This window comes from Siniperca chuatsi, linkage group LG20, assembly GCF_020085105.1.
Source record: "Siniperca chuatsi isolate FFG_IHB_CAS linkage group LG20, ASM2008510v1, whole genome shotgun sequence".
In the NCBI taxonomy this organism is placed as follows: Eukaryota; Metazoa; Chordata; class Actinopteri; order Centrarchiformes; family Sinipercidae; genus Siniperca; species Siniperca chuatsi.
The window spans coordinates 3920127-3932195 of NC_058061.1; the positions used below are offsets into that span (position 1 = coordinate 3920127).

Here is a 12069-nt window from a genome sequence, read left to right on the forward strand (position 1 = left end):
CGTTTGTCTGTTGTTTGTCTGTTGTCTGTCTGTCTTAAGGCCTGTCTGTTGTCTGTCTGTCTGTTGTCTGTCTGTCTGTCTGTCTGTCTGTTGTCTGTCTGTCTGTTGTCTGTCTGTCTGTCTGTTGTCTGTCTGTCTGTCTGTCTGTCTGTTGTCTGTCTGTCTGTTGTCTGTCTGTCTGTCTGTTGTCTGTCTGTCAACCTGTTTTTATATGTTGTTTAATGCTGCTGTCTTGATAGCCAGTGGTGGAATGTAACTAATAACTGATAATAGTAATAATAATCTAATGATATTTGCTTTTAATACTTGAAGTACATTTCTGTTCATACTCACATAATCTATAAGTACAAAATGTTTATGTATGAGTGTTTTTACTGCGTTAGCACTCTTCCTTTGGTAAAGGATCTGAATACTTCCCCCACCACTGATGGTAACATAACCTGACCTGACTAACTACCTAAGTAATAAACTGGTGCTCGCGAGGAGGCAGAGACTGGGCATGCCCAAACCGGAGGGGAGGGAGAGGAGGCTGTGCGGGGAAGACGAAGAGAGAGAGAGGGAGGAAGAGTTGAAATGTCTCTGAGCTGAGGCGGACGGAAAAAACCCCGACGAGGAGCTGTCCATTTCACAGCATCACGTCTGTTTCCACCTGCCGTGACACACACCGCCCCCCCTCCTCCCATACATACCCTTCACACACACACACGCACACGCACACACACGCACGCACTGGTGGAGCTGGTGGAAGCGGATTAATGTGGACCGCAGTGTCTCACTTGCAGCATCTCATCATCTCTGGCACCGGGAAGACAAACGCCGCCGCCGCCGCCGCTGCAGCTGCACCAGAGATCGCATCACGCTCCTGGTGAGTAGCCGGCTCTCTGCACCTGCATCTCCGCGTTAGGTGCGGGAAACACCGCCGTGCGTTTTCAGCTTCAGCTCTTTGCGGGTTTTAGCGCGCTGTGCTGCCGCCTCGGATGCGTGCAGTAAGTGCATAACTTGAGCCACTGCATCACTGACACCTCCAGCCGGGACCTGTAGGATGCAGAACCGCCAGAGAAAGGTCACTGACGCATCTGTGCGTGCCGTTCACAGCCCGCATAGCCAGAGTTTGCAGAGTTTCGCCCTTGGCAGGAAAAGTTGGCACTGGAGTGTTTCATCTTTAAGGTGAGTGTGTACGTGAGAAGATTTTAGATAAGTTAACTGCACCTGAACACAAGAGATACAGGTGAATGCAGACCTGCTGCATTTTTTTAATCACATTCTGTCAAATGAATAAACGAGGGGGGTTTGGGATATAAATATTTCCACAAAAACACAAATTATTGGCCTTTTTTTGCCAAAAATAACGAGATTTCGTGTTGAATGAAAGCAGAAAATCAGTCAAACACACAAAGTTTCCCATCCATTCATAGACTTTTCTACATTTTACATCAAATCTGAAATGAATAGTGGATTTAATCGACAGAAAATGAATCTGCAACTATTTGATAATAGATTTATCTTTTTTTTTTAAAGCAGAAATTTACTGTTTCCAGCTTCTCAAATGTTAATATATTCTGGTTATCTTACTCTCCTGTGATAGCAAAGTTACACATTACATTTTATTCATTTGACAGATGGGATTTTTCACAATTTGCTGAAATGAATCGAGAAAATAATTAAAGCAGATTAATCAGTAATTAGAAAATAAGCTTTGGCTGCAGCTCAGATGAAAACAGGATCAAATGTGGCTGCATGCTAATGGAGGCTCCTGGTGATAAATGACACTGCAGGAAAGGTCTCTTCTCTGCAGCTCAGAGAGGACAGAGCTGCACGGCTGGTTGAAGACGCTGTCAAACGTCCCTCTGTAGAAGCCCGAGAGCAGATCCAGCATTTTGTCTTCATTTGTTGCAGCTTATGAATCCCCCACCTGGGGCTCAGTCTAGACTCTGCCTCTGGGTTTCAGTGAATGGACGGTTAACAAAGACTCCCACCTTTCCTGGAGAGAAGTAAAACACACACATCTTACTCCATCACATTTACAGGGCTGTCTGTCAGAGCGTCTCTCTGAGGAATCAGCTGCTCCAGGAGTCAGCTGCACGCTCACTGTTTGTTACATTGCAGAACGTCATAATATTACTTTAATTCTTTAACGCTGTGACAGTGAGAATCAGTTTCTGCACCTTGGGTAGTTGATCACAAATTCCTAGATGTGCTCAGAGAACGGCTTGAGTGAAAAACTTGAAGGACAAAGTCTTTTCAAGGATAATCCTATGAAAAGAGCAAAACCAACAATGTATTTGTCCGTCTCTGAATACTTTCCGACTTTCCCACAGTGTCTGTGGCTCTCAGCTCCAAGCCCATTGGCTCCTACTGAAGGTCACTGCAGTTTTTAGCAAACATTACTCAAACAGGAGGAAATAGAGTGTTTGTTGGGGACTATTTTCAGCTGCGGATTAACACACATTTGTTGATCTAGTGAGTTTTAACAGCAGCAGGATGTGTATTATCTTGATAATTAGACTAAAGTGCCATTTTGTTTCACTGTTTAGTTTTATTTGCCCTCCCAGTCAGTAGCAAGTGACGTATTCTAGAGGTGTTCAGTACATGTACGAACAGATCTTTAGCACCAAATCTTTAAACTGAACTGACTATAGTGAACCTCTATTATCGCTAACTGAATCCGTAGCTTTTAGCATTGGAGCTCCTGGTGACTGAGAACATAGGTGGCGCCAGGATATGATGTTTGGGGAGGCTGAACTTCAGTTGTCGAACATAACGGCAACAGTCATATTGTTGAACGATGTGAACACACAGCACCAAACACAATTATTTAGTGCAAAGTTGCTACAAAGAAATAATGAAAAAATTGTTTGGTGAAGCCTTTTTATATGATCGCATCAAGCCGACACGTCAGTCATTATTCTGCTCTTATCTCACGTTGCAAGTCGTCAAATTATATTGTGTTTATTTATAACAGTGTTTTCACCGTAATGCATTTAGGAGGTCACGACGCAGGATTAATGACTAACGTGATGTCTCCCACATAAGCAGGCAGAAAATGAGCTACAACAGACCAGTGTGAAGAGGTGTGTGTGGTTATTCTGTAGCAGCCTGGTGTCATTTAAATGTCATTTAATGAAGATAAACACAGTGGACAGCCGTGCGTAATGGCCCTGCGCTCTGACGCGGCACTTTTCAAATCCGAGGTTGCAGATATATCAGCACATAGATTCATCAGATGGCTGCAGGGATTTTCATACAGCTGAGGGCAACAGATACTATAAGAATCACCTTTTTAAATGTATGCTGACTGATGTACCGACATTCCTGCTTTAACAGTATTAAAAGTAATTTTTGATGCAGGGTTAACAGCATCTACTGGCTGGAGAGTGTTTGATTAAAATAGATTTACATTTCTGTGTATTTGCTGCAAGTGGTGGTTCTGAGACGTCTATTCTGAACGCAACGTCTAAAACCCATTTTCCACCAAAATACCAAAAACTTGCTGAATAATAACTGCATCTGAATAATCCTAAAACCTCTTTGTTGCTATCCTCCCCCCCCGTGCACCGAACTCTACCAGGACTGTCCAAATAGGAATATATTAGACAGGATTTGAAATTAAAAAGAAATTGAACTATAGTGCTGCTATATTGTTTGTTGAACAATATGACGCATCTCTGGGCGCTTTCATGACACCTTATTAACCTTGGAAACGGAGCTCGTATGAGCCTAGTTTTGTACTTTTAACTGAACGTAACAAACTGAACTGTCAATGAGCGCAACATCAGATGTATTTTCTAAAAAAATAAGAGATGTGTGGGCTGCAACCAGGCTAGATGTACGTATATGGGAGTCAGAATAAACTACAGTGTGTGTGTTCATGGTGATGAAGGAACATGTCACCCAGTGCAACAGTGCGGCTCACTGATGTGTTTTTAATAGTTTTTGAACAACAGTGGAGCTCTATGGCACGCAGGAAGAAGATAGATCAGGCTTTGGATACACAAGATCACCAAAAATATAGACTATCAGCAAGCTTATCCTTCAGTTAGAGGATAAAAAGTCGTACTGTAGGAAGCAGGACACACACAGATGCCTCGATGGCCTGTGCGAGAGCTGTGATAACAAAGTGGTTAGCGCTAACACTGTTTGGGTTCCATCAGTTCTTATTGGAAGATTGCAATGGTCAGCCCTCTTTCTATTCACATGTTGTTAGTGGTGCTGAGAAAACAGCATTGGTGACCGGAGCGGTCTTGAATTGCTGTTTTTTTCCTCCTTCCCACGTCTGTTTTCATTTCTTCCTACACTCTCCCACTCTTTGCTCCCTCTCGCTATCCCTTCGTTACTGTCTCTGTCTTTTTTGTTCATCATTTGCTCAGTTTTTGGTTGTCTTTTTGTTTCAAAGAACTAGCAGATTTTGCAAGTACAACTCTAAAGTCAGTGTAGCTGTAATGAAGAGCTATATGGTGTATTTTTCTGCTCATAATATCCAGTCATCTAATATCCAGCCAAGAATACGTTTGGGAGGTGTGGTAGTGGGAGTATTTAGGAGGTGAGAGTGCTGGCAATGAAAAGGGCCTTTTAGCATTTGGATAGGAGTGAGCGTGTGTGATGATGGCGAGCATTAGCATTTTACAATCCTGCTGTGTTTCCCTATAATGAGTGCTCGTCTGCTGCTAGCTGCTCCAATCTGTGAGGCTTTTTCTGTATGTTGGCTGCGGTGCAGATGGAGCGCTTTGCAGTGGCCTGGATCCCGTGTGATTAATGGTGCAATATGAGTATGGGCAGTAGGCGATTTGAGGGGGGATGAGAAGGGATGATCCCCCTTGACCAAAATGACCAAAACCCATCCTTCCTTCCTTGGCTCCCATTGGGCCACCCCCCCTGTTGAAAGTTAACAAATCGCCTACTGAGTATGGGGAAACAGCCTTCGATCTTGGCTGTTTGGTAACATTTCAATGCCAGTAATTGATTTTTCCCGATGCTTGATAACCCACAATGCCCTGTTAAGTGTCCAGCAGCAAGTGATATCACAGTTTATCTGATTCCAGGGGATTTAATCGAGGAGTACGGTTACATAAATCACCAGCTCTGTAATGCACTTCTAAATATTTTGACTATATTTTGACCCGTGCTTTAAAGGAAAAATCAACCTAGGTCTTAAGCTGCCAGTGTGCTTCTTCAGAACTACTTGTCAGATGGTCGAATAACATCGGAAACCCCCTCACCTTTCCGACATTGGATTAGGGGGGCCTGTGTCCGACAGTTTATTTCCAAAACCAACAATCCGACATTCACACCCCATTTGACGCTGTGATTGTTCGGCTGTGTGGAGGTGAGAAAGGAGCCAGGGTTTGAACGTCTCTCTCAACTCTCTTTTTTTGTTCTTTACACAACTATTTCTGTCAATTTTCATGAGAACAACCGAGGCCAACACACTATGAATGTCTTCCAGGAGAGACTGCGTGAAAATGTGCACCGTTATCCCCGTTATTTAAACGATATCGCGTCTCCTCCCTCTCTCTATGACGGCCAGCTTTTCACTCCACGTCTTACGAACTAGTTCTGATCGAACACAACCCAGCCCTCATTTTCATAATGGTGGCCTCTCTGACTATGAGTCCTGGAAAACATGAACTCCAACTAAACAAGTATTTATCTGCAGTTATAACAAGCATGTATTACTTATTGTTTCATATATACCACGATTCTACTGCAACAGAGGTAAGACTAAGACTGCTCTGTGAGGCTGTACTTGTTCAGCGTGTTAGCATGCTAACATTTGCTAATTAGAAATAAAAACAATGTACAAATTACCTAATTTCATGGCAATTCATCTTAAATGAGTTGACATTTTTCAGTCTGGACCATATATTGGTGGACCGACCAACCAACTGCCAGAGTGACATTGCCATCCCTCAAGCCACATCGTTAGCATGGCTGGAAAATTGTCCTAAAAGGCTTTGGTTGCTTTGTAGAGGTCGCTGTTGCTGCTGTTTCCCATACGGAGAACTGACCGTTTTGTCCAGCCAGCCTCAATCTTTTCTTCCAGCTGATTTTGGGGAGGTGAAAAGCAGCCTCCACCACGGCAACGTTGATAAGAGCTCTGCAAATTTGTTGTAGTCTCACATCTAGATTTGAGATCACTGCAGGAATACAACCAGTTTCTTTGCTGTCTTGCAGGACAGTCATCTGTTTCCTTTCTGCCTCTGCCTCAATTATTAATCTTGCCTCTTTCATTTGATTTAGCTCCTCGTCTGGCTTCTCTGGTTCAAATTCGGCCATCAACATGAAATAACTCCAATCGCCAAATAGTCCACCGGATATCCTGCCATTGCACTTATTTTCTTAAATCTCCTTAGAAGACAATAACATAACCATACTGTATCTTCTCATGTTTGCTATCACTTCTCTAGCGTGCACCGACGCTAAATCGACAGCGACCCACAGTCTCGCGCGTGTAAACTGCAGTGCAGCTAGCTTGATTAGCTGAAAAGTTGACCTAGAAGTAGATACCTTTGGATTTAGCTACAATAGCTAATCCAGTGGACTACTTTCTGTGTTTACGCTCGGTCAGACTCAGAGACAAGCGCTTGAAATGATTTATGTAAAACAGACGTTTGTTAGGAAAGATTTAGGAGGCTTGCTCTGCTTGTTCCAATATAGGCCACAATTACTAAAATAAGAAAAAGTTTCAGTATATAAATTAGGAATTTAACCAACAATCATTTAGTCTATAAAAATGTCTCAATTTCTCAAGTAACGTCTTCAAATGTCTTGTTTTGTCGGACCAACAGTCTAAAACCCAAAGAATTGAATTTACAATGATATATAACAGAGAAAAGCAGCAAATCCTCGCATTTTAGAAGCTGGAACCAGTAATCTGGCTTTTATTTTGTTGATACATGAATTAAACAATTAATTGGTTATGAAAATTGTTGTCGGTTGATTTTCTGTCGCTCACCTAATAGTTTTACCACTAATCAAAATGCAGGCTTCTGTATATTCTTGACCCGACATAAGTGGAGAGAGACAGTTGGGAGTGAAGGACACACTGACAGAAAGAGGACATCCAATCTTGATCCTCCACTTGTCACACCAAGGAGTTTATTTTTAAAACCCCATCGATCAATGAGCGCCATTGTTTCTCTCCGCAGGACTCTCAACTTCACCCACAAAGATTGGCATTCAACACGAGCTTTTAATTTCATTGTCCTTAACGTCATTTGTCTGAAATAGAACAGCGGTCAAGATGTTGTTTTCATACAGGCTGCAGAAAAAAGCCTCATCCACATCTGCCTCAGGAGTGCTGACACTGCTGTAAGGTAAAAGCTGGCTCGGCGGTGCTTGGTGCAGTCTGCAGAGATGGGCTGCCGCTGATAGCTGCCTGTCATTTTCACCTGTTTCACCTCATACACACTCAGAGGAAACCTGAGTGCCAAACTGTTGGCTTTAGCGCTTCGTTGAGCCAGACGCAGACTTTGACGAGCAGTTTTTGAAAATGATGATGAATCCCCCCTGTCCGAGGTACGTCATTGTCAAACATCTCCAAACTCTTCGAGGTATTAATATAAGTAAACATAAGCTGCTTTAGCTGTAAGTTTGTCTAATCCTGTTTCTGTCTTCTCAGAGGACCTGACTGGCTGATATTGTTACTCAGAGTCAGACGTGCTGAACACTGGAGGATGATGAACGTCGAGTGCCAGACTTTGCTGACATTTCAGGTGTGGCTTTATTTAGATTAATGAGCTGCTGGCTTCAAGGGCCAAGAGTAGAGGTCAAATGCCTAACTGCTCTCTATCTATCTATCTATCTATCTATCTATCTATCTATCTATCTATCTATCTATCTATCTATCTATCTATCTATCTATCTATCTATCTATCTATCTATCTATCTATCTATCTATCTATCTATCTATCTATCTATCTATCTATCTATCTATCTATGGTGAATGATCCTTACCGTTAACCTGTTTATATTTTTGACATTGTGTATATTTTGGATTTGCACCTTATTGGTATTTTATGTTTCCACTCTTTCCTACTTTGTACTCCACAACAGTTTCCCTCTGGATAAATAAAGTTCTTATCTTATCTTTAGGGCTGCATTATCGATTCATCTGCAGATTATTTTCTCAATTATTCGCTCAGTCTTTAGTCTATAATGTCCATCATGTTTCTTAAAGCTCAAGATGATAAAAGACAAATATAGCTGTATTAACACCTGCCAAATTTAATAGTCATTATGTATATTTAGGCATTTTAAGCCTTAAGCACTTAACTAGAATGTAATGAATTTTTAAAAAGTTCTTAAAAACGTCTACACTCACTTTGATTTGAGTGTTGTGTTGTGTATACGAGGTTCCTCCTCTGAGTACAACAGATCTATAGTTTATCACTGGTTAGAAATTTATCCTATCCTAGACATAAATGTAAATTTAAGCCTTAAAGACACAGTCCATGTTATAATCTTGTGTCCCTGTGTTAAATGTTCATTTAGCTTTTGTTTTATGTTAAATATGCTTCCAAATAAAGAATTTTTATAACAAAATAAAACATTTTTTTATGGCTCATCTTGAACTTGTGTGCGCTTACATGACTCTATCTGCACATCTCCATATCCTGCCCATCATATGCACTGGCTCCATGTGTCTCCACAGCTCCACACATTCGCTAAATCACGCGAGGCATTTGGTTTAAATCAGTTTTGTAACTAACTACCCCTAACCCACATATACTGTTTCACTCGGAAATAAGTCGCATTACAGAAGCTAAAAACGCTCTAGCTACCGTTTCTGTGTAACTTTAAGCAGATAACTGGAACGTAATGCATTTTTTTTATCTGGATTTAAAGTCAAAACACCCTGAACTTGGTGTCTATATGTAACAAAAAGCAGCAAATCTTGACAATTCAGAAGCTGGAACTAGGGAATGTTTGGCAGCTTTCCTTAAAAATGTACTCAAGCGATTAATCGATTATCAAAGTAGTTGAGCCCTTGATCAAAGCAGCTCCATGAAGAAATGGTTTTCCCAGTTTGGTGTGGAAGAACTTGACTGGAGCACAGATCAACATCAGTGTTGAACCTCACTGATGCTCTCAAATCCCTGCAGCCAGGTTCCAGAAAAGCCTGAAACCAGAAGGGTGGAGGAGCAGATTAACACCCATTGAGATGTTCAGCTATCACGTATGTTTGGGTGTCCACACATTTTTGGCCATACAGGCTTTCCATCTATCTAGAAAAGTGATATAATTTCTGACTCTGAGCCAATTTAAAAACTTCTCAACTCACTAAAACTTTGATTTGATTGTCTGCTGTGTTTACGAGGTTTCTCTTCTGAGTCTGCGAAGGCCGTTTTGGATGAGAGGAGAAAGTTGCAGTTGTTGTTAGGCCACAGTTTGTCACTGTGTTATAAATCTGAGAGGGATCTCATGGTCAGTCACCCTGACATTAGACCTCACAGAGATAGATAAACAAGCAAAGCGACACGGCTGGAGACTGGCAGATCAGAGCGATAGTGCAGAAATACCTACTAAGTGTGTGTGTGTGTGTGTGTCAGTCCACTGTGTGTTCGTATTAAAAAGAAGATCCAGTATTTTACAACCTGGGTCTTATTGTCATATCTTTGACTACTGTATCGACATTTTACACAAGCACTCTACTTTTTATGGCTTTACAACGAAAAACAAGTCCCATCATTATACAAAAGAGGCATAAAATTGTCATTAAATGACAAAATACTGTAGAAAATCCATGTAAACAGTTTTTCTATCTTTCAGCAAAGAAAGACAGAAATAAATTATGGTTCATATGTATTTTTTTAAAGTTCAAAGGACTTTACCAGGCAGATATTACAGTATGTAACATAATATCCACAAAATGCGTCTCCTCAGACAGAAATGTATTTTTCCTTGTACCTGAGAGTCTGGCTGTCTGGTCTCTGCTATACAGGGAAACATTTTACTCTCTGCAGAATCTCACTTACAGTAGTGGGGATGGGACGCTTCGAAATGGCTTTTTTGTAGCTCCATTTTGTAATTTAGGACAATAAATCAGGTGTAGTTCTGCACCTAGTGCAGCTTTAACCGTAACTTTAGCTTGGATTTGGTCATAAACGCAACATTGTGTGTAAAATCTTCAATAAATCAGGGATTGGATGTACAGTAGTTTCTTATTCTTGAAACAACCGCTATAGCTGTTTGAGTACCAGAGTGTGGATGTTGACTCAACGTATGCATTCGTATGAAGAGAGAACAAGAGTGAAAAAGTGTTTTTGTGGCGTTTGAGGCTTCCATGCTTCTCTTTAATATTTCAGTGGAGTGAGAGCGAGCTTTTTCCTGCTTTTTCCCTCTGATGTTTTCTGGCCCTGCAAGAGGTTTTTGATATAACTCACATGTGTGACTCATTTTTTTCTTTGTCTCCCTAAAAAACTTTTTTTATTGATTATTATTATCATTTAGAGTTGTTGTTTGATGCAGCTGCTCCAGCAGCGTTAAGGGAAACTATCGTGATGTTACTCTATATGCTCTATTGAATTATTTAAAAACTGTCACAAAGCAAAACAAACACTGACATTACTGTATGTACCAAATATAGATGTTACACAACATGGCCAAAAGTATGTGGACGCCTGAACGTAACAGCCACATGTGATTGCTGGACATGTCATTGCAAAACCATGGGTGTTAATCTGCTGCTATAACAGCCTCCACTCTTCTTCAGAGCATCAGTGAGCTCCAACACTGATGTTGGTGATCAGGTCTGGCTCACAGTCGGTGATCCACTTCATCCCAAAGGTGCTGGATGGGGTTCAGGTCGGGGCTCTGTGCAGGAGAGTCACGTTCTTCCACACCAAACTGGGAAAACCAGTTCTTTATGGAGCTGCTTTGTGCTCGGGGGAATTGTCACGATGAAACAGGAAAGAGAGAAGCTCACTATTGTTTAAAATATCATTGCATGCTGCACCATTAAGATCTCCCTTAATTGGAGCTGAGGGGCCGAACCCAAAAACGACAAAACAAGCCCCAGACCAAAAGTACACCAAGTACAGTTACTGTGTGTCCATATACTTTTGGCCACATGGTGTAGTTCTGTCAGATTTTGTAGGTAGAAATGGCAGGTAGGCTTTCGTTTTAAAAGGTAAAGTTGTGAAGTTTAATTTTTAGTTAGTTAGTTTGTCTGTTAGGAATTTTATTGTCCAGAATACGGAAAATTGTCTTTGGCTTCACCACAAGACAGTTAATGAAGAAACACATCGAAACATGGCATTAAAACAACATGAGTTTTAAAAGACATAAATACAATAAAACTCCACTCATCTGTAATTGTCTAGATTTTGTACGACCGATAATGCTAGGCAATATCAGGAGGCAGGACAGACAAGAGAGAATTCACAGGTAAATAAATGATAATAATAATAAAATAATCAAAAAAAAATACAGTTGGTATACACTGTAGTCGTAGTTTATCTTTATCTATTTGCTTGCCTTTATATTTCTGAGACACTTCGCCCACCCAAAGCTGAAATAAAACCTTTAAAATAGTAGTGATGTTTCTGGAACATAACATCCTTCATCCATGAAAAACCTCACGCTCCTGTATCCTGTATATTACATTTCACATGTTAAATATCTGACAAATACAAGTCTCTATATCAGGTGAATTCATCACGTACAGCTGTATTATAGTGTATTATATTTTGATTTGCACATCTCTTATTTCTTACTAGAAATAATTGTCTCGTTGCTGACGTATTTTATTATTGTTTCTGTTTCTGCTCGATTAGTACTTCTATTCCTGTGTGCACTGACGTGACAGTGAGCAGCTGTAACGAAAGAGTTTCCCCTTGATTCTGTGTAAAATTCCAGAAAACCACATGTTTATGTGTAAATATATCACGTGAAATGGTGTTTTACATGTGATGAAGTCACTTGTGCTTTTTTGTAGACGGTATTTATACTCAGTATTTGTATTTTTAATATATTTTTGATGTTTGTTTGCAGTGTAGTGGATGTCTTCATATCCCCATCTTTTTATTTCCCACTGAAGTGTTTGGGAGGAGGGGTTCACACATGCTTGAG

The 12069-nt window shown here is 40.8% G+C and overlaps 1 protein-coding gene across 3 annotated transcripts in view; it reads left to right on the top strand.

Annotated features, from left to right (window-relative positions):
* Positions 1 to 537: 537 nt before the first annotated feature.
* LOC122868200 (PH and SEC7 domain-containing protein 1-like) overlaps positions 538 to 12069 on the top strand; it is an 82521-nt gene continuing 70989 nt past the window's right edge. Inside the window, exon 1 of one of the 3 annotated variants that reach the window (XM_044179975.1) lies at positions 538 to 865. The gene's annotated coding sequence lies outside the window, so the exon portion shown is untranslated. The other 2 variants (XM_044179977.1, XM_044179976.1) reach the window with 2 other exon arrangements.